The sequence below is a fragment of the Thamnophis sirtalis genome, unplaced genomic scaffold (genome assembly GCF_051295495.1).
Source record: "Thamnophis sirtalis isolate CommonGarterSnake01/CBP01778 unplaced genomic scaffold, rThaSir2_p1.2 scaffold_5, whole genome shotgun sequence".
NCBI classification, from domain to species: domain Eukaryota; kingdom Metazoa; phylum Chordata; class Lepidosauria; order Squamata; family Natricidae; genus Thamnophis; species Thamnophis sirtalis.
Window position 1 is genome coordinate 29,148,069 of NW_028261385.1, and position 23,025 is coordinate 29,171,093.

A 23,025-nucleotide genomic window follows, 5' to 3' on the forward strand; every position below is an offset into this window, starting at 1 on the left:
GAATGTCTTCTCTTGGTTGGAGAAATCCTGCCAATCAGCTGCTTGGAGCCTAAGAATCTAACTGTTGCTAAGTAGGATACTTACTGTTGCTAAAGTAACTAGGAATTATTCCTTTGTAGAGTTAAAAGAAACAGGAGCGGCCCCTTGTGGTATATTTTAATACTACAGGTTAAACAAACCTTGCCAAATAGAATGATATATTCCAGTGTTGGTGAACCTGTTTGGCACCGAATGTTGAAACCAGAGCCCGCGGGCGGGTGGGGAGTGCCGGAAACCCAAAGAGCAGTTCCCGGGCAGGCGCTGTGCGCATGCGTGTCAATCACATGGTCTACTGGTTACTGCCACGCATGCACACACAAAGACTTGCTGGTCGCCGCACATGCATGCATGCATGCATGAAGACCAGCTGGCAGGCATGCATGTGCATGCCGGAACCTGGAAGAGCAACAGGCGGCAGCTGACATGCCTGGAGAGATGGCTCTGCGTGCAACTTCCGGCACGTGTGCCATAGGTTCGTCGTCACAGGTATATTCTAAGAGACTGGCACAGCCAAGGGTCCAAATTGTTATGGCATGAAAATTGTGTCCTTTTTGCTCTAAATCTTGTTAGAATACATTTTTTCCTTTGTATTTTTTCTTAAAGCAATGTTCTCATTTCTTCAATGCAGTTGATAAACCTACGCTGGATGACTTGGCAAAGAGAAATTGATTTTGCAAACCTATCTGACCGACCCGAAAACCTGAATTATACTAACTGCTTACTATATTTAAGTGCTGCCCACTTGTGCCATTGTCAATCATTTTGCCTGTAGTGTTTGAGTTCCCTGCCTTGCTGTCTAATATGTCATGCTAGGGTACATGTTTTTTGCCATACAAATGTGTTGACATAGTAGCATCAAGGTGGGAGCAAGAGTGTTCTTTTCCTCTGTTGAAAGAAATATCCTTTTGGGTTCAGCTCCAAGTGGGGAAGAAGACACTGGAGACATGGAGGCTGCTTGGAAAGATGGTTTATTGTTGGACAGGGCCACATGGCTTGAGCCCTGTACAGAAAAGGTGATCACATGTTTCAATGTTGATGGAGAAGAAGAGAGAAGGGTGAGGAAGGGGCTTGCTAGGATTTTTATACCCTGTTTAGTCCCACCTCTCTGTTTCCTGTTCCTGTGTAAGAAATGTATTCTGACTGGTTGTCAGACTCCCATGGTGCCATGCAGGGGGCTACTCTCTAGGCTGTGATGAGTTCTCAGATGCCTTGTGGTCAGTTGAGTAATATCCCTTCCCCCTACAGCTGCAGTGAGGAGAAGTCTTTATTATGTAAAGTGGGCTAGCCTGGCCATCTTAATGGCCCATTAGCTGGGGATGGGCAGAAAGCTATAGGCAACTATTCTGTCTTTTGAAACATGTTTCTTTTCACATCCAGAGAAATATTCTGCCTTTTCAATATTTCCTAGGATATTTCATTTTTCTGGGAGAGGGCTGGATGATAACTTCCCACACCTCTACAATTGAATGCATTTGCAAATAGCATATATGATTTTAAGTTTTACAAAAATCTACCAAGAAATTCATATTTGAAAAACAATTAATCCCCAGATTAAATGTAACATAGTGCATTCAAAAACCTCATAAGGATTCAGTCCAGAGGTGGGTTCCTACCAGTTCGCACCAGTTCGGTAGAACTGGTTTGTCAAATCTACTGAACCGGTTAGAAGAGGTTCCACCAGTGGACCTGGAAAGCAGGCCACACCTACAGAAGAGGTTCCAAAATTTTTTGAAACCCACCATTGACACACACACACACACAGAGAGAGAGAGAGAGAGAGAGAGAGACTCACACAGAGAGAGAAAGAGAAAAAGAAAGAAAGGAAAAAAGAAATAAAGAAAAAAGAAAAAAGAAAGAAATACAGAGAGAGAAATGAAAGAAAAAAAAGGAAAAAGGGACAGAGAGACAAAAGGAAGGAAAGAGAGAGAGAGAGAGAGAGAGAGAGAGAGAGAGAGAGAGAGAACACATGGCCGGCAAGCCACACCCACAGAGGCCCAAAGGAGGCCACACCCACAGAGTAGTTCAAAAAAATTTTGAAACCCACCACTGATTCAGAAGAAAGGAAAGTCTGGTGATCAAAAGTGCTGCAGAAAGTCAGTGGAAAAGGAAGAATCAGAAGCCTGGAAGAGAAATGGAGAGTGTTACATGTGAGATCTTATTCATCCTTGAATCAGCACACAATAATGCTGGTATCTAATCTGAAGTCCGCATTATCAATTCTTAACTGACCTATTTTGGGTCTACATATTCTGCATCCCTCACAACTTGTTGTAGTCCTGATTTGTGAGTGAGTAGAGCAGAGGTCCCCAAACTTGGCAACTTTAAGACTTGTAGACTTCAACTCCCAGAATTCTCCAGCCAGCATAGCTTGTTGTGGTCCTGACAACTTGTTGTGATCCTGATTTGTGAGTGAGTAGAGCAGAGGTCTTCAAACTTGGCAACTTTAAGACTTGTGGACTTCAACTCCCAGAATTCTCCAGCCAGCATAGCTTGTTGTGGTCCTGACAACTTGTTGTGGTCCTGATTTGTGAGTGAGTAGAGCAGAGGTCTTCAAACTTGGCAACTTTAAGACTTGTGGACTTCAACTCCCAGAATTCTCCAGCCAGCATAGCCAGCATAGCTAGCATAGCCAGCATAGCCAGCATGCTGGAGAATTCTGGGAGTTGAAGTCCACAAGTCTTAAAGTTGCCAAGTTTGAAGGCCTCTGAAGTAGATAATTCATTACAGAGAATGTGATTGGCTTCCCTCTGTAGCTTTGTTTTTGTGTTCCTTGTCACCAGCCAGAGGAGAAAGACTCCTCCCCAGTCGGAGCCCTGCAGCAGAAATAGGATGGACCTGATTTCAGACTCTGCCTGAACGTTTCTAGGTTGATTTGTCTTCCTGGTTTCCACACCCCATTTGAACAACTCCCAAGTTAAAATAACACCACATACAAAAACATGGAAAGCCATCAAAGCATAAATTGCCATGGAAAAGAGATTGTTCAAGTAGATAGTCGCTATAGAGCCGGAGAAAACTACAACTGACTTATGGTTGAGTAATTATCTATCTCCCATCCCCTGAAGGAAGGGGGGTGACTGAAATTGACAAATTTTGCATCTTGGAGCGGAAGGAGGAGGACGCGACAAGAAGGTAGTAAAACAGCAACCTTTATTCTAGCAGAGTAAACTATGATTAACCTGGCGTGGTTCGCGCCAAACATTTATACCCCCGGGTTTGAGCAGAGAGCCAATGGGGCGTCGAGTGTCTCGGCCAATCAGGGAAGACATTGAACCGGCTCCGCCCGCAAGCCAGTATTCAACACCCCTCCCCCCCTAGTCAAGTACCCTCACGAAGGGCAAACATAGTCCTGTAGATAGGTGGGACGGTGCCGCTCTCGTCCCGACCTTCGTAGCTCCCCGGCAGCTGTCGTCGGGGGGGGAATCGCCAACAGAGGCAAGTCTGTGGCGGAACGGTGATCCTGTGATGCGGCCCCGAGAGATGGCGCTCCAATTGTCTGAGATGGTATCTCCGCAACAGCCGGAGTATCCGACGATGGACCCGTACAATCTGGTTGGAATATATGGTCAGAGTCTCGATAAAGGCTTTGAGGGAAAGAATGGCCAAATGAGGCACGTCTGTCCGAAAAGTTCGTATCAGCTTGTCCCCCGTTCCCCGAGGAAAGGCAGTCCGTTGGGGATAAGGTCATCAAGGGTAGCTCACGCTGAGGGCGAATGTCTGGGGGGCCCGGGCCGTCTATTTCCGCAGGGAGGCGGCGCCTTAACTGGTCCAGGTGGCGCCTCCATTGCGTTCCGTCGGCCAGACCGGCCCTGAAGGAACAGGGGCCAGTCAAAGCTGTGATTGTTGCGGGAACCCACCGTGGATCCCCTGAAAAGGAACGAGCCCAAACGGGATCCCCTAACTTAAACGTATGGGACGGAAGGGCCCCCAAGTTGCTCGGTAAATCCCCTGCATAAAGTGGATGGAGCCTATCTAGGGGGGTTCGCAATCTCCTACCCATCAAGAGCTCCGCAGGACTTTTATTAGTTGTTGGACAGGGTGTAGAGTGCTGGCTCAAGAGATAGGCCGCCACTCTCTCCTGCCAGTCACCCTGGTCCATGCGGCCCAAAGCTTCTTTAGCTGAGCGAACTGCGCGCTCCGCCCTACCGTTACTAGCTGGATGATACGGGGCTGTGGCCGCGTGTCTAATCCCTTGCTCTGCCAAAAATTCTTGGAACATAGTGGAGGTAAACTGGGGCCCGTTGTCTGAAACTATCACATCTGGTAGCCCGTGTGTGGCGAACATCTTACGAAGAGCCCTCACGGTACTCTCTGCCGTAGTGGAGGTCATGATTACCAACTCCACCCACTTAGAGTAAGCATCAACCACTATCATAAAGTTTCGGCCGTGAAAGGGACCGGCAAAATCAATGTGTAAACGGGACCATGGGCCTCTAGGGATTTCCCACTCACGAGGGGCGGCTGTGGGGGGATTCGGCCTAGAATTTTGGCATATTCTACATCGACCTACATAATCTGCGATTTCCGAGTCTAACAAGGGCCACCACACATAACTACGGGCTAAAGCTTTCATTCGCGCTATACCTGGGTGATTTTTATGGAGCGCGGGCAGGATTCGTGCCCGTAGAACTTTGGGGATCACTACCCTATCCCCCCAAACAAGGCAACCCCCGTGAAGGGCAAGTTCGGCTTGTCGTGCCTTAAACGGTCGAAATTCTTCCGCTACCTTTTTTTCGGGCCACCCCCTCAACACCCATGAAGCTACTTGGGACAAAATGGGGTCAGCCTTTGTGCAAGCTGCAACATCCGCGGCTGAAACGGGGAGATCGGATTCAGCAATAGACAAAATGGAGAGAGAAGGCACGAGGGCTGTGTCCGTCTGTGGCAAAGGGCAACGACTCAGGGCGTCTGCGTGCCCTAGCTGCTTACCCGGACGGTATACCAGCGCATATGAATACGCCGCTAAAAACTCAGTCCAACGTGTCATGCGGGGAGACAAAATGGGGGGGGTTGGCTTATCGCCCGCCAATAGGCCTAAAAGCGGCTTGTGATCCGTAACAAGGGTGAAATTCCTACCGTAAAGGTAGTCATGAAAACGCTTAATACCGGACACTGCAGCTAGAGCTTCTTTGTCAATTTGGCTATAATTTCGCTCCGTTGACGAGAGCGTCCGGGAGTAGAAAGCTATAGGAGCCTCTGAGCCGTTCGGGAGGACATGGCTCAGGACCGCCCCTATGCCATAGGGAGAGGCGTCACACGTTAAAACTAGGGGCATCCTGTCGCTATATTGAATTAGGACTGCTGACGAGGTTAAAATGTCCTTTATAGCCGCGAACGCCTGCGCTTCACGGCTACCCCATTTCCAGGCCGCTGACCGGTCAAGCAATCGATGTAATGGTTCAGCTAACGACGCCTTGTGGGGAATAAAAGGGGCATAAAAGTTTAAAAGCCCCAGGAACGCCTGCAATTCCGCCCTCGAGGTGGGTGCAGGAGCGTTTTTTTTATGGCCGCAACTTTCGAGGGAGTGGGGTGGATGCCCTGTGCATCAATAAGGAATCCCAAAAACTCTACTTGGGGAACAGCAATTTCGCACTTGCTGCGCTTTAACTTCAATCCAGCCTCCCTAAAACGTGTAAGAACCTCCCGCAGTGTTTTTAGGAGTTCCAGGTGGCTAGGGGCTGCAACCAGGACGTCGTCAAAATAAGGAACGACGCCTGGGATCCCATGGAGCAACCGCTCCATGAGGCTCTGAAATATCCCTGGGGCAACCGAAACGCCAAATTGGAGGCGGCGGCAACGGAAAGCCCCGCGATGGGTAACAATGGTCTGGGCTGTAGCCGCATCATCGTCTACGGGAAGCTGCTGATAGGCCTGTGCCATATCCAGCTTGGCGAAAATGCGGCCTTGCCCCAAAGAGTGAAGTAGATGTTGCACTACAGGAACAGGATATGGATTTGCCTGCAGGGCCAAGTTGATGGTCGACTTATAGTCGGCACATATCCTCACCGATCCGTCGGGTTTGACCGGGAGGACTATAGGGGTTTCCCAAAGGGCATGATCTACGGGCTCTATTACCCCCTGCTCTATAAGCTTATCCAATTCAGCATCTACCTTTGCTCTCAATGCAAAAGGAACCCTACGTGCCTTCAGCCTAATAGGCGCGACCTGGGGATTGAGGCAAAGGGAAATGGGGGTGCCCTTATAACAACCTAATTTCCCATCGAACACATCTGCGAACTCATCCAAAACGCTATCTACGGCACGGGGAACTACCCTATGCACCCCTTCTATAGTGAGGCCCAAAACGGGGAACCAATCTAACCCCAGAAGAGCGGGCAGGTTATCCTTAACAATTAAAACTGGAAGTTTCCCTTTAAAATCTCCGTATTCCACCCGGATGTGGAATATTCCTGCCGTGGGAATCCCATTTCCCTGGTAATCTAAGAGGGAGACCCCGGCAGGGCGCAATTTACTCTGAGGAACCCTAGGGCAAAGGCGGGAAAACAAAGCCCAAGATAAAAGGGAACGGGAAGACCCGGAGTCCACCTCCATTCGGCAAGGCTGACCTTCAAGACGAACGACGGTGCTAATTTTGCGACCGCCGGCAGGGACGTGGGAAGCCTGATAGACTACGCACTCAGCACTAGGGAGCTGGTGGGTTGAATAGCAGTCCTCAGCTCGCCTCGCTGGACGTGGTTGTTGGCGGCGTTGCAATGTCTGACGCTGGTTGCTGGGCTGCATGAACGATGGGGCTGGCAAGAGAGCCCGACAAACCTTGGCGAGGTGTCCTTCTCCTCGGCAACGGCGGCAGACAGCGGAACGAAACGGGCAAGATACGCGGCTGTGGCGGCCGCCGCATCCACGGCAAGGCATGTTTGAAGCTGGCTGAACGGACGTCGGTGGTTGCTGGTGTGGCCTCTGCTTCGGCTGCGTCCTCATCTGTCCGACGGTTTCCTCCTCCTCGTCTTCCGTGGGGGAGAGGTCGTCAACGAGGTTCGTCTGATTGGAAGGCCCCGCAGCGGTTTGCGTGAAAGGTTTCAGCTGAAGGCGTTCCATGTCGGCCGTGGATTGTTCAGAAAGTTCTGCTGCTCGCGCAGTCTCCACAGCTTGCGCCAAAGTAATCTTGTGGTTCCGGAACATACGGCTGCGCAATTGTACGTCGCGGACCCCGCATACAAACTGCTCCACAAGATTCTCCTCTAGGTCTGCAAAATCGCATTGGGCGGCCACTGTGCGCAATGCCTCGAGGAACTGACTGATAGATTCGCTGGGCTTCTGCACTCGGCGGCGAAAAGTAAACCGACGAGCAATCAAAGAAGGTGAGGGGGCGTAATGGTCCCTCAACCTGGACATTAGTTCGTCCCACCCAAGTTTGTAAGCTGGCCTCGGAGCGGCCAGGGCTCTCGCAGAAGCAAACATAGAGGGCTCGCAGCAAGACAGGAAAAAGCTGCACTTCTCCTCGTCAGTCTGTGCCCTGTTCTTTGACGCGATTAAATAGCATTCAAAACGCTCCATGAAGCCGTCCCAGGATTCTCCCGCAGACCCAAACGGCGCGAAAGGAGGAAGCGCTGTTGCCATTCTGATGCAAAAGCCAGGGAAAGGAAAGAAGAAACAGAGAAGATTTTGTTCGCTGCCGGCGTTCCTAACCTGAAAAGTATGATTCAAACGCGGAGGCAAGCTGGTTTGTTCTTCTCTGTGATCACGGGAATCTCATCCCACCTTCGTCGCCAGTTTTGCATCTTGGAGCGGAAGGAGGAGGACGCGACAAGAAGGTAGTAAAACAGCAACCTTTATTCTAGCAGAGTAAACTATGATTAACCTGGCGTGGTTCGCGCCAAACATTTATACCCCCGGGTTTGAGCAGAGAGCCAATGGGGCGTCGAGTGTCTCGGCCAATCAGGGAAGACATTGAACCGGCTCCGCCCGCAAGCCAGTATTCAACAACAAACACATAAAAATGATCAAAGCAACAACAAATCTTCCCTTTTTATTTGAGGGAGCGGGACTAGAATGACAAAAAGGGTATCCATATTGTTTTGCTGCACTTCGCTCCTTATCTTTAGCAGAAACAATAGCACTTAGACTTGTATGCTGCTTCCAGTGGTGGGTTCCGGCATCACCCACATGCATGTGTGCGGCGCGCGCATGCATTGTAGCATCAAAGGATGCTTCTGCAAGCCTCTGCGATGCTCCAGCTGCTCAGTGGAGCATCACACATTCGCTGTATGTGCCATGCGCATGTGCGGAAGTGCTGACAGCTTTAAAACATGATAAGTAGCGTGGGTAGGTGGATGGGCCCTGTGGAGCACCGTACTGGGAGGATACTCGGTGCTCCGGGCAGGATCCAGTACACCCGTACTGGGGCGTACCGCCTGCAACCCACCACTGACTGTTTCAAAGTGCTTTCCAGCCATCCCTAAGCGGTTTACAGACTCAACCTATTGACCCCAAAAATCTGGGTCCTCATTTTACCGACCTCGGAAAGATGGAAGGCTGTGTCAACCTTGATCAGGTCAGAGTCACACTCCTGGCAGTCGGCAGAATTAGCCTGCAATACTGCATTCTAACCACCGGGCCACCACAGCGCAGTGGTTGCGTAGTGGTTTTTAAAGGGAATAGCACAATCAGTTTGCAAATATGCATTTACTAAGAAATATGGCAGCTTCTACAATACTTCCACTGAAGTACAGGTAATCCCCAATCTATGATCAAACACTTCCCAACCGTTAAAAGTTGTGAATGAACTACTTTGAATGAAATCAGTTCTGAAGTTCTGACCATCAGGCCCCCTTGTGGTCATGTGGCCAAACTTTGAGTGCTTGGCAACATAGCTGCATTTATGGCTGTTTGCAGTTTCCCAAGGGTCACATATTTTATGTGTATTTTATGAAGGTTTTGTTGAAAACCAGCACTTAACGATTGCGGCTTTTGGTTAATGACTGTTGCAAAAGAGGTCATAAAATTGTTTAGCAACTGCCACAACATGCAACCATAATAGACAGGCACAACTGTAATGGGTAGGCTTCACTATGTTCATATGTCAAGGATAACCTATATCAAACGTCACGTGTTAAGCTGTAAGCCACACTCACAGTTCCGCATTAGCCACTAAATCATGCGTAACTCTCTTACTAAGTACATTAGTGCTATCTTATAGATGAAAAAGATATTTTTGACACTGCCTGCTACATATGCACTAACTCCAATAAGCTCAGGGACTGATGTATAAGAACCGACAGATGCATTAATGCATCTGATTCAATCCGGTTTTAAATCAAACTCAGCAAAGCCAGAATGGAAATGAAATAAATTGCATTTACTGATTTACGGTTTCTGCTTCATGCAGTCCAGACTGAAGTATTGATACCTACATGCAACCATCAAAACCAGTATATCATTAATGCAACAATTCTAATTAGCTACATTTTGAAAGCATCAATAAATAGTCAGTGCAAAGGGGAGTAAAGGTGTTATGGTCTCAATCACAACAATCAGTTAACCTTTACAAAAACTTATAGAGGGGAATGTATTATGTGGGGGGAAAATGGTTTTAAGCATATAAAAGGCTCAACACTCAAATTTTATTGCTGTTGCAAAAGAAAAAAGAAAAAGAAAAACCACGCTGCCACAATTCAGCCCCAGGTTTTGGTGATATTTCAAATAATGATCCTCAATGTAATTTTTTCATGGGTAAAAGGATCAAAATTATATCTATGTCTCAAAGATATGTCTGGGACCAAAAATGGACCATGGGGGCCCCCGCGCTCCCCCGCTTCCCGCGCAAGCATGTGTGACCCCCACCCCCATGCATGAGTGTACATCTCCTGCATGCACCCCGCCTCCCACGCATGCATGGCAGAGACCCAAAAATCAGCTGGCTGGCACGAGGCGCGTGCGCATGCGCTGAGCTGGGGCGATGGCTCACATGCCCACAGAGAGGGCTCTGCGTGCCATAGGTTTGCCATCATGGCTCTAGGCTGATGAAAACAGAGGCAGCACAAAACAATGCCAGCAGAAGCCCCTCCAATACTAAAATAAGATACAAAACACACCCAAGAGAAATTGGAAAGTCCTTTTATTTCCTGAGAAATAGGTAGAAAGAGAGGCAGCTATTTCACCGGGGGGGGGGGGGGGAAGAGAGGGGGGGCAAAATTGTACAGCAGATGGTAACATATTATTCAAAAACAACTGTATTGCTTCATTCCTTCTCTCATTCTGGGAGATACTGTAAACACCTCACCCTGCTCAACAAAATAACCAGCCCCAACTTTTTGCTTTCTCTCTCACTTTTCCTTAATAAAAACAAAACAAAAAACTTGTATTATAACAGAATCATTTATAATCTGTATTGTAGCACCCTCTTGTGGTAAAATGACATAATGCCTCTTTTTCAGCATGGCTGTAGTGAAAATAACAAATCCAGGATTGTGTTTGATATATAATGATTGCAATCTGTCCTTCCCTCTAAATTTAACTTCACCTGAATGCAATTTTGACTTTTTTCCTCAAAAGTAAGTAAATTAGTTATTTCATGTTGGATTAATATGCTTACAGCAAAACCCCATGCAGACCTACTCTGCTTCGCTGAGTTTAGGTGGAAATGGTGTGTGTGTGTGTTTGTGTGTGTGTATCTTTATAATTAATTTAGCATTTTTCATTTGTTTAGCATTTGCATCTTGTTTTTTGATGCAATAGCCCAATGAGATTGCTGTCCATTATTTACACTGCCAGATAGTTGTAGCTAAAGGGAGACCATGAATTCTAGTCCTGCCTTAGGTGTGAAAGCCAGCTGTGTGACTTTGGACCAGTCACTCTCTCTCAGCCCAGCTCACCTCACAACAGAGGTGGTATGCTGTCGGTTCACACCGGTTCGGGCGAACCTGTAGTGGCAGAGGCTCCACCCACCCACCTAGACATCATCATGGACCTTCTGCGCATGCGCAAAAAGTTCTGTGCATGCCCAGACGTGCATGGTCCCGCTACTGAACCAATAGCGTAGATAATAGGATACCATTACTGCCCCACGTTGTTGTTGTTGTGGGGGAAATAGGAGAAGGAAGGAGTATTAGATATACCCTGAGGCAGGATAAAACAATTTTTTAAAAAATGTGTATGAATAAACAAGTCAAATCTTACTAGTATGCCAACTTTATTTTCCTGTTACTTGCAAACTAGGAAAGCACTGTTTTAATGTCGTACGAAGCTCTGGCTAAGTTGAGCTAAATATTTCAATACTTATTAATATTTATTACCTATGGTAATAGCAGTTCTGGACACAATAGAGTGTAGAATTTGGCTTTCTCCTCCGTCCAAATGAAAAGGACTATTGAATGGCTACACACAGGGGCCATAAGCCAACCACACTAATATGGTCAGCAAAATGATGGGGTTATAATTCCATTGTTTCTGATTCTTGGAGATTCCATAGGCCAGGTCTCTTCCACGTCCTCTGATCTTAAACTGCTTCTTTGAGTTTTTCTATACTTTGATCGGTGTCAGCTTTGATGGAGTCCAGCTATCATGTTCTTTGGTGGCCTGGTTTCCTTTTATTGCTAACTGTTCCCAACAGCTTTCTCCACTGAATTCCCCTTCATTAGATTGGTCAACATAGTACTGGTGTTGCTGTATGTTCATATGCGGAAGAGCAAAGGGCTCTGGCAAGAGAGAGGCTTATTCTCCAACTAACTGATAACTGATTATCTGGGTATTTATTGATCCTAATCCTGTATTAGACAGGAAAAGCCCTGATTTTGGCAACAATTAAATTAGTTACAAATGTTTTCCCTGTGCCCCCGAAAAACCAAATTGTCCTCAAAAATAATCAAAGCCTGGTTGAAAGTGTCCGGACCAAATGTAACTTCTAATGTTGGATTTCCCCCCTTATCAGAGTGAGCCCCCTTATGGAGTACTGTGAATCCGTTACCATGGCAACTCCACTGCGCTGTACAGTAGAAGCCATTTTACAGCAGTACGGTAGAAGTCATTTTAAGGCACAACAGGCTGTATCTTAACAGAACACCCCCCCCCCCGAGGAGTGTTAGGGGTGTCCTACCCCCAGCATATTTATTTCCAGAGAGTAAGTCATCTGTGTATCAAGTTTGGTTGAAATTGCTCTAGGTGTTGCAGAGTTTTGCTGGAACACACACACACACACACATACACACAAACACACACACTCTAAAATACACTGCAAGTACATTAGAAGATGAATGTGCTGTGAGATTACACTGTGGTCTTTTTGGAATAAGAATCAATTTATTGTGTATTGACAAACCTGTCACAATCAGCTTGAGGTTTGGATGCTCTTTTACCTGAGCAATTCTTTCGAATGTTAAATGTGCTTCAGGGCCACCCAGGGGAGGCATTGGGAAAACCTGCCCCAGGCCTTCTTCAATTAAGCTTGGACATTCTGCCCCATCTCATAATGCAGCTTTCTGGCTCCAGGCATCGCAAGAATATTGGAACTTGGAAAATCAAGATGATCTTGGGAATAGAGAAGATCACTACAGTAAGCAAAAAGGATACCAAGGGGATAGTGCTGACCTGCCCATAAATATTGTATATAAGATAGGCAGCTATATAAGTCTCACATATAAATACATAAATAAATATGTAACTAATGCTGGAAAGGCTGCTGGGACAAGGCAAATCCTGAGGAGAAGAGAAAGAGGCTGAGGGTCTCCTGGAGAAGCAAGGGGGAAGTTAAGGAATTACAAGCAACAAAGATGCATAGCAAGCAGAGGTAGGATTCAGCCGGTTCGGATGGGTTCAGCCCTTTATTTCCTGCTTTCTAGTTTATCTCAATTACGCAGCACAGCTGATTTCTCCCCCCTCCCTTTCCTTGCTGTTCTACTTACCGTTGCTGACTTGGAAGGCAAGCAGCTGAGCTTCTAAATGCTCCATTTCAGGGGAAGAAGGCGGGGCTTAGCAGTGAGAAGACGGACTTTCAGGCACTTCCTGAATGACCATCTACACCGGAGTCTTTTTTGGAGGATTCTTTTGAATCTAAGCTGTCCCGAAGAGACAGTGACGTGGGGCGGAACTCCATGGTCCCAGAGGTATCCGCAAAACCTCTGGGAACCTAAGGAAAGCCTTCCCAATCCAGTGGCTTCCGGATCGGCTAAACAATGCCGACTGCAACTGCGAAGACCCAGAGAGAGAGCAGAATACGAGCAGGCCGTTTGATGTGAGTCTTAAATCCTTTTTTTTGTTGGAAAGAGAGCACCCTAAATTTGGAAACTTAGTTTAAAATAAGGCTGAGAAGTGAGAAAAGCGGCGGAGATAAATGTTTGCCATTTGGAAGTTTATTTTTCTGTTCCTTTTTTCTAATTCCTAAGCCGGGCTGGACTTTCCTGTAATTTGAATCGGCTTTTCGCATTCCTTTTTCTTGTTGTCGACACCTTTAACTTTGAATTTATTGGGGCACTAAATCTTAAACTTAAAGTGCTTTGAAGATTGGCTTTTTTTTTTCCTTTGGCTTGCTTTTCTTCGGTGCCTTTTACCCCTTTCGAGGTTTGTCTTTTTTTTCCTCACAATTAGTAATTAACAAACGGAATGGACTAAAACAAGCTGTAAATTACAAACTACAAGCCAACACTGCCATCTTGTGGACTTGAACTTTGTTATTAAAATCCCCCCTGTAATGTATTTGATTCACGTGTTTATGCAGCTGGCAAACTGAGATAAAACAGCAAAGCTGACCGTGACCTTGAAGAGACTCTTATCTTAGGGGGGGATAAAAAGAGTCCGGGAAAATCATTTGTTTTAGCCTGTTGGCATCCTTTCATCCCCCAACATCATTCTCATATTACCGGCTGTGGAGATATTGACACCAAGTTTTTCTTTTTTGATCATTACCATCGACCTTTTGATTTTTTACATTTTTTTTTCCTTTTTGTTTTGATTTCTTTTTTTCTCAACTTCTAGATCACCTCTTGACTATCTACATTTTTTCTGTTTCTTTCTTTTCTCACTTGTAACTGAAGCACCCCTTCTCCCCTTTTTGGAGGGGGGGTACCTTCCTTTTTTTTATTATTATTATTTTTTTAATTACTATTTCATACTCTCTTATATATATATACTTTATTGCACTCTACTGCATTTCATCCTTGAAACAAAAACAAAAAAAAGCCTCCTCTCCTTTCCTTCCTTTTCTTTCCCTTCTCTCTCTTTCTTCCTTTTTTCCCTCCCCCCTTTTCTTATTTCCCCTTCCCCTCTTCTGTGTACTTTACGTACTTAATCTACTATACTTATAACCCTCTATCCTCTAATACTAATTGGCTATGAGTAGAAAAGCAGTTGCCCTTGGCTTTACATCAACCCCTGCCCCCTCACCTGCGGGAGGCCAGAGGACAACACAGATGACGTCTCATCAGGAAAAAGAGAAGGAAGCCAACTTTGAAACACTCATACAAATGATGCAGAAAATGCAAGCAGGAAACGATACCCTTGTAAAAAAAATGGAGGCAATGGAATTACAAAATCAAAGTATTGTTCAAAAGGTTGATAATATGGAAGGAAAAGTAGAAAGTATACACAACTGGATGCTGAAATATGAAAATAGGATTCAAAAAGTTGAAAATAAGATTCAAGAAGGAGAGAAGAAAACTGAAAAGCTAGAGATTAGACTAAGAGATGTAGAAAGAGAGAGCAGTGGAATATTAAGATGGGAGATGGACAGATCTGAATTTTTTTTAAGATTCCAAAATATAGAAGAAGAAAAAGGAGAGGACTTAGTTCAGATAATTTCAAATATTTTGATAGATGTTCTGGGGATGTCCCAGGACCAAATAAAAGAAACAATTGATGAGACTTTTAGAGTATATACAAGGTATGCAATGAGAAATGCTCTTCCAAGGGAAGTCCATGTAAGATTTACTAAGAAAACAATTAAATCACAAATCCTACAGAAAATGAGAGACAGAAAATTAGAATATAAAGGGAAGGAGATTGTAGTACTTAAACAAATCCCAAGAGAGGTGAGAGAGAGGAGAAGAGAATATCAATTTCTGACCAAAGTATTGATAAAAAAAGGTGTTAACTACAGATGGCTCATACCGGAAGGTTTATTATGTACTTGGCAAGGACAAAGACACAGGATAGATACAACTGAGAAGGCAGAAGCTTTCTATGAAGAATACTTCAGAGAAACAGTGGAGAAAGTTGGGAAAGACGATGCAGTGATACAAATACTGGAACCACCTGTAACCATGACCGAAAAAATAGAAGGAGCAGTAGGTGGAAGTGAGAAAGAAGGGGAGATAGGGAATGGGAGCTGCAAAGAAAAACGAGAACCTAGATCCACTAGAGCAATAAATCCTGTATATAAAGTATAAACATGGAAGAAAGAAAAATGATTACAATTAACATTAATGGACTCAATTCGGTAGCTAAAAGGAAGAAAGTATTTCATAAATTAGAGAAGTTACAACTTGACATAATCTGTCTGCAAGAAGTACATATCCAAAAGAAATATGAACATTTACTAACTCAACCAAAGCTTGGGAAAATGTTCTCATCATTGGCAAATTGTAAGAAAAGAGGAGTGGTCTTTTATATTAAAGGCAACATCCCAACAAAAGTAGTATACGCAGAGGAAGAGGGAAGAATTTTGATGGTGGAAATTATGGACACTAAAAAGACACTTCTAATTGGAATCTATGCCCCTAATGAAAAACAAGATGAATTCTACAAAAAACTACACAAAAAAGTTTTGGAACTAGACTATGCTGATATTTGTATGATGGGAGACTTTAATGGCATTGTGAATCCAAATATGGACTATAAAACACATAAAACAAAAAAATTAAACAGGAAGCCTCTGCCAAAATCTTTCTTTAGGATGACAGATGAACTAAATTTAAAAGATATATGGAGAGAAAGAAACGTTAAAAAAGAACAATATACCTTCTACTCAAATAGACATTCTTCACTCTCCAGAATAGATATGATATGGGTTTCAGCGGACCTGAGCTCCAACATAAAAGAAATTGAGATCGAAGCTAGCACCTGGGCGGACCATAATCCAATTTTAATTAAATGGAAAGGACAAAGGGTAAGATCTAGATGGACACTAAATAACACTATATTGAAAGAAAAAGAGTTTGTACAAAAAATGGAAAAAGAGTTAGTCCTTTTTTTTAAAGAAAATAGGAAAGAAGATACGTCATCCCAGAATCTCTGGGACACAATGAAGGCTGTTATTAGAGGTTTGACAATAGACTACACAAGGAAGAGAAACTCCAAAAAAAGACAAATGTATAAAGCTTTAGACAATGACTATAAAATACTTGAAAGAGATTTACAGAGAGCACCACAAAAAAAAGATGTTAAAATAAAGATGGACATAATTAAACACAAAATGGACTTATTAGAAAAGGAAGAACTGGCACAAAAAATTAGAGGTGCCAAACAGAATTACTTTGAAAATGCGAACAAACCAGGCAGGTGGTTAGCATATAAGATGAAAAAAGAGAGAGAAGCAAAGAAAATATTACAACTAAGAGACAAACAAGGAGAAATTCAATATGGAAATACCGAAAAGAAAAAAATTATACATGATTACTACGTTAAACTTTATGAACAAGAGAAGGTGGAGGAGGGACGAGTCAAAAAGTATCTACAAGATGCTAATCTCCCCCAGGTACCAGATGAAACTAGAACAATGTTAGAAAGTAAAATAACAATGATGGAGCTAACAGAGGCACTTAAAAAACAAAATAATGGGAGAGCCCCAGGACCAGATGGTCTACCCGTGGAATTCTACAGAACATTTGAAGAAATATTGACCCTCCCACTCCTACAAGTCATGAATGAAGTGATGACTGAGAACCAAATACCGAAGTCATGGTCAGAAGCGTATATCACATTACTACCCAAGGAAGAGACTGATTTAACACAAATCAAGAATTATAGACCAATCTCTTTATTAAACTCAGACTACAAGCTATTTGCATCCATACTAGCTGAGAGACTTAAAAAATACTTAAATGGCTTCATCCATTCAGATCAAAATGGCTTTTTACCTAAAAGACAAATCAAAGACAATATGAGAATAATTTTGAATACCTTGGAATACTATGAGGCCCATCCAGAAAAACAATTGGCACTGATGTTCCTTGATGCGCAGAAGGCCTTTGATAATGTGAATTGGCAGTTTATGTTTTTGCAACTGGAGCAGATGAACTTTGGCAAGAAATTCACTCAAAGTATACGAACGATATACCAGAAACAAGCAGCAAAGATAATGGTAAATGGAGAACTAACAGAACCGATTGAAATAAAGAGAGGTACAAGACAAGGCTGCCCATTATCTCCGCTACTCTTTGTCCTAACACTAGAGGTCTTAAATAGAAAGATTAGAGAAGAAGAAGAAATAAGAGGAATGAAAATTAAGAGAGAAGAGTATAAACTGCAAGCGTTCGCAGACGACTTAGTTTTCATTCTTGAAGACCCATTAGAAACTGCACCCAAATTGTTAGAAAGAATAGAGGAATATGGAGAAGTAGCAGGCTTGAAAATAAACAAAGATAAAACAAAGATCATGACAAAGAATATCCCAGCTACACAAAAGGATCAGTTGTCAGAAATGTTGCAGATTCAAAACACAAGTAAAATTAAATATTTGGGGATACATTTATCACCTAGATGTAGCACTCTTAAAGAGGATAATTATACCAGATTAAAACGACAAATAGCAATCGATTTGGAGAAATGGGGAAACTTGCATTTATCAATGATGGGAAGAATTTCTACAATTAAAATGAACATTCTACCTAGAATTTTATATCTGTTTCAGACAATTCCAATTAGACTGGGTAAGGATTTTTTTCTAGACTTAAATAAAATAGTTTTGAAATTTATTTGGCAAGGGAAAAAAGCTAGAATAAAGCTTAAATTACTACAAGATGTTAGATCAAGAGGAGGTTTTGGTTTACCCGATTGGGAGCTATACTATCAGGCAGCAAACCTGATGTGGATTAAGGAGTGGATATCATTAAAAAACTCTAGATTATTGAACGTAGAAGGTCATGATTTGCTGTTGGGATGGCATGCCTTCTTATGGTATAAGGGAACTAAACCACATGGTTACTTTAGAAGACATTATATAAGGGAGGCATTGTTGTTAAATTGGGAAAAGATTAAAAAATTACATTATTTAAATTCCAGTCTGGACATCAACAATTGAAGCATTCTCGTATCCGATAATATATAAAAAGGAACAAACAGTTAGATATATAGAATTATTGAATGCAGAGGGTGAGCTCAAATCTAGTCAAGAATTGAAGCAAGAAGGGATGGAAATGAACTGGTATTCATATGTACAGATACAATCTAGATATAATGAAGATAGAAAAACTAAAGGTCTATATAATAAAATGACTGAGCTAGATAAAATTCTAACAGGTACTGATGAAAAAGTAATTAAAAAACTATATGGATATTTATTGGAGTTTAAATTGCATGAAGAACAAGTTAAAGAAACTATGATTGCTTGGGGGAAAAACTTTAAGTATGGGATTGATTTAGAGAATTGGCAGAAATTGTGGTCTCAAAATTACAAAATGACAATGTCTACTGCATATAGAGAAAACTTGTATAAGATGTTTTATAGGTGGCATCTACCCCCGACCAGAATCGCAAGAATGTTTAAGAATAAATCAGAAAAGTGTTGGAAATGTCACCAGATACCTGGCTCATACTACCACATGTGGTGGACTTGCACTGAAGCTAAAAGATACTGGACTAAAATCCACATGTGGTTGGAGAAAATGATACATAAACAAATAGACTTTAAACCAGAGGTCTTTTTATTGGGAATTTTACCAGAAACCTATAACAAAGACTTAAAATATTTGATTGTAAATGTTGTAACAGCAGCCAGAATTGTATTTGCAAAAAACTGGAAAAATGAAACAATACCAAAAGAGGAAGAAATTATTCGAAAAATAATGGACTGTGCCGAAATGAGTAAATTGACATTTGAAATTAGAGAGCAAGAGGATGAACAATTTTATAAGATATGGGACCTGTTTTATCAATGGCTAAGGGAAAAAGAACAAAATTTTGGAAATGAAAAATGATATACTTATGCTTTAATTGGAAAAAGTAAATGATGATATAATTATGCTGTGAAATAATTCAACAATGATATAAGGAAGTACTAATATAAGGTCTGGTGATATAATGTATAAGGTTAAGAATTTATTATAATGATATCTCGCTGCTGATAAGGTAATTCTAGTAGGGGAACAAATGAAAACTGGTATATATAGGCAGCGATGCCTTGTTGAACAATGAAGGAATAAGATCTCTGTTTGAAGGTATGAAATGCAAGGTTAACAATGAATAGAAGTATATTCTCTGGGGGAAAACAATGTTAATGTTAACTGAATATATATGGTAGAAGGAAAATGAGACCTTTAGTTACATTAGAGGAAATATCTGAGATGGTAAACATTACTTGAAGATGTAGATGTTAAAACAACCGTAATCAAACGACATGCTGCATGTGACGATGGTTTTTTTTCTTTTTCTTTTTTTGTTTTTGTTTTTGTTTTTGTTTTTTTTTTTTTTTTTTTTTCCCCCCTTCCTTTTTGGACCTTTTTTGTCCTTTTTGGTCTTCCCCCCTCCCCCCACCCTTTTTTTTTTCTTTTCCCCTTCTCTTTTTGAACTTTTTTTTTCTTCTCTTTTTTGTCCTTTTTGGCCTCCCCCCCCTTCCCCCACCCCCCCTTTTTTTTTCTTTCTTTCTTTCTTCTTCTTCCTCTTTCCCTTGTTCTACTTTGTTGTTTTTTGTTTTTTAAACCCTAGCTTATTGTGGTGCTTATTAAATATACAATAGAGAGATACGGGATGTATAAATTTAGTAGGGATGCACCTGTGATTAAACGACATATTGTATGTGAAGATGGGTTTTCCCTCCCCCCCCCTTTTTTTTTTCTTTCTTTCTCCATCCTCTCCCTTTCCCATTGTTGTCTATGTAACAAAAAAATAAAAATAATAATTAAAAAAAAAAATAAATGCTCCATTTCAGCGCTGTGTGCAAGAGCTTTAGGCGCGCATGAAGCGTGCGTGCACACATTAACCGGTTGTTAAACTGGCAGTAACCCACCACTGATAGCAAGATGGATGTACCACTTCTGAGTATACTATCTTGGTCCACCAATGGCAGCCTCATCTAGGGTGGCTTTCAGGTTTCATTGAATGCTGTCAGTGACCTGTAGCCAGACCAGCTCTGAAGCTGCTTCTTTGCGCCAACAGGTAGGAACAAAGAGCAGCAACCTTCCTCAAGCTGGTCGTTTTCTTCTTGCGGAAAAGAAAACGGAGCAGATGCGTCAATCTGAGCGGAAATAAACAGGAAACAAAGGAATGATCTGGAAAGAAAGAAATGTTGATCAGCAAGAGTCTGGGGCACTTTATTTGAGATTTCCCTACAGAATAGGGGTGTCAAACTCAAGGCACATGGCCCAGATTTGGCCTGCGCGGTATTTAGATCTGACCTGCAGGACCACCCTGAGAACAGCGAAGGACCAGCCTGCAGTGCTCCTACCAGCAAAAACGGAGCTCGGGAGGGCTTCCTGCACCCTCTGCCAGAGAAAACGGAGCTCGGGAGGGCCGTGTGGGGCCTTCCTGAGTTCCATTTTCGCTGGCAGAGCACCTGGGCCAACACAGATGCCCCGACACGAGTGACATTGAGATGACCACCCCCACCCTGGCCACGCCTCCCCCACCCCCCTCAGGTCAAACACAACCCCCATATGGCCCTCAATGAAACTGAGTTTGACACCCCTGCTTCATAACAATGAAAATATTCTGCAGGATCTGGTTAAACAGGTAAGATGGTGGCTATTATTGGTGTGATTGCAGCTCCACCCATTTTTATGTGCATCTTATGTCCCATGCATATATAAATAAAAAGACAGGATGTTGATCACCCAGTCATGGCCATCAATATTTTTTTTACAACAAATTGTGGAAACACCCCCCTCCCCCGCCCTGCTTAAAGGCGAAGTGGAGCCATTAATGTATGCTCTCTGTGTAAGGGCATTTAGCCACTGGTGGCTCCAACTACAGTAGCATCACTGAATCTGCATTTCATATACGTGTCCCCTGAAAATTGTGCTTCTCTTAATATCCTTTGCTCTCTGCTGCTTTGGAGAGGCCGTTTACAAACCTGCATTTTATACAAAGCCTCTGTAACTTTAAAGAAAGGCAATTATTTTCGGTTCACCCACAAAACCACGCTCGACTAAACCGCGCTCAACTAAACCGCGTCGCTGACGTCATCAACAGGGCGACAACAGCGCAGAGACAGAAGCACACTGTAAACCCTAAACCTAAAATTAACCCCTAAAGCTAAACCTAACCCCCTAAACCTAATCCTAAACCTAACCCTAAACCTAACCCTTAACCTAACCCTAAACCTAACCCTAAACCTAACCGTTAACCTAACCCTAAACCTAATCCTAACCCTTAACCTAACCCTAACCCTAACCCTTAACCTAACCCTAAAGCTAACCCTAAAGCTAACCCTAAACCTAACCCTTACCTTAAGTTGAATCAGCTTGCTTTCAAAACGCTATTTAAAGCGCCCTTCTTTCTCCGCGCTGGCTGTTGTTGCCCTGTTGATGACGTCAGCGACGCAGTTTAATCGGGCGCAGTTTAGTCGAGCGCGGTTTTGACGGGTCACGATTATTTTCTACAGCTCAAACAGATAAGGCAATTTTTTAAAATGTTGGGGCGTAATAGATACAACGGCAGTACAATAATACAGTTGAATGGACCTGAACTTCTTTTTGAGCTTAGTCGAAAGGCAGCACAGGCTTTAATTAAAGAGGCTGTCCAGTCCTCATGCTTTTCTACATGCCCTGCTGAGAGAAGCCAGCAATCAATGCACTTGTCCTCATTTTTACGGTTCAGATACACATGGATGAATGAGAACTCAGGAGTGGAAACTGTGGCCTATAAACAAATTTTGAATGTCATTATGTGGTTGTGTCTTTAAGTATGAATGATTTGAGGTAAAAGCATGTTCAAATAATTGTAGTCAAATGAGAATTGTGGTACATTTATAGTAAGATATACAAAGATTTTTGACTTAAAGTGTATAATCTAATATGAACTATAAGTAATGACTGTGGAAGAAATGCACGAAAGTTATCTGTAACCAATCAACATGCTTTCTACAAGATGTAATGAAGGATGATTCTTTTTTGTGTGTGTTTTTGTTCAATTGAAATTTAAAAAAATTCAAAAAAACCAGCAATGGGTTCTCTGCCCAGTTGCTGGGTGGGCGTGGCCATGGTGAGTGTGGCCTAGTTGGCCTCCTGCACCACAGGGGGGGGGGAGTTTTCACCTTCCTCAGGCTGTGAGGCTTTCCTCAAGCCCCTGGGAAGGTGAAAACTGCCTCTCCCGGGCTCCAGAGGTCTTCTGGAAGGCCTGTTTTCCCCCCTCTATGAGGATCCTTCACTTACCTCGCATCCAAAATGGCCCATGTGGAGACTTCTGGGAGGGGTGCGGTGGGAGGGGCTAGCCATGGGGTGGGATTTGGAGGTTCTCTGAAGTGGACATAACATTAGCTATGTTTTTCCCCGAACCCGGACAAACCCATAGCAGCCCACTTCTGACAATGTCCTAATCTGATCTGCATTGTTATATCAATGGATGTGCAATGTACTAATCTATCCCTGCAGATCTGGTACAGTGAGGGGAGTTGACTAATTCTCCCTCCTTCAGCTTCCTGAACTTGATGATGCCCCAACAGCCAAAAATAAATATATCAGGTAACATCTGCATTATGCTAGGATGCATTTCTTTGTTATTTAAATTGCAGTATTTTTTTAAATTACATGTACGTACTGTATATCAGCTCACATGCATCAATATCATGCAATGTTGACTTTAGGTTACGTCTGTATGGCCCAGAATTAGTAATCATTTTATTCTGGCTTTTATTCAGTGCAGCTTTTTCAAAGTCATCTGGGACAT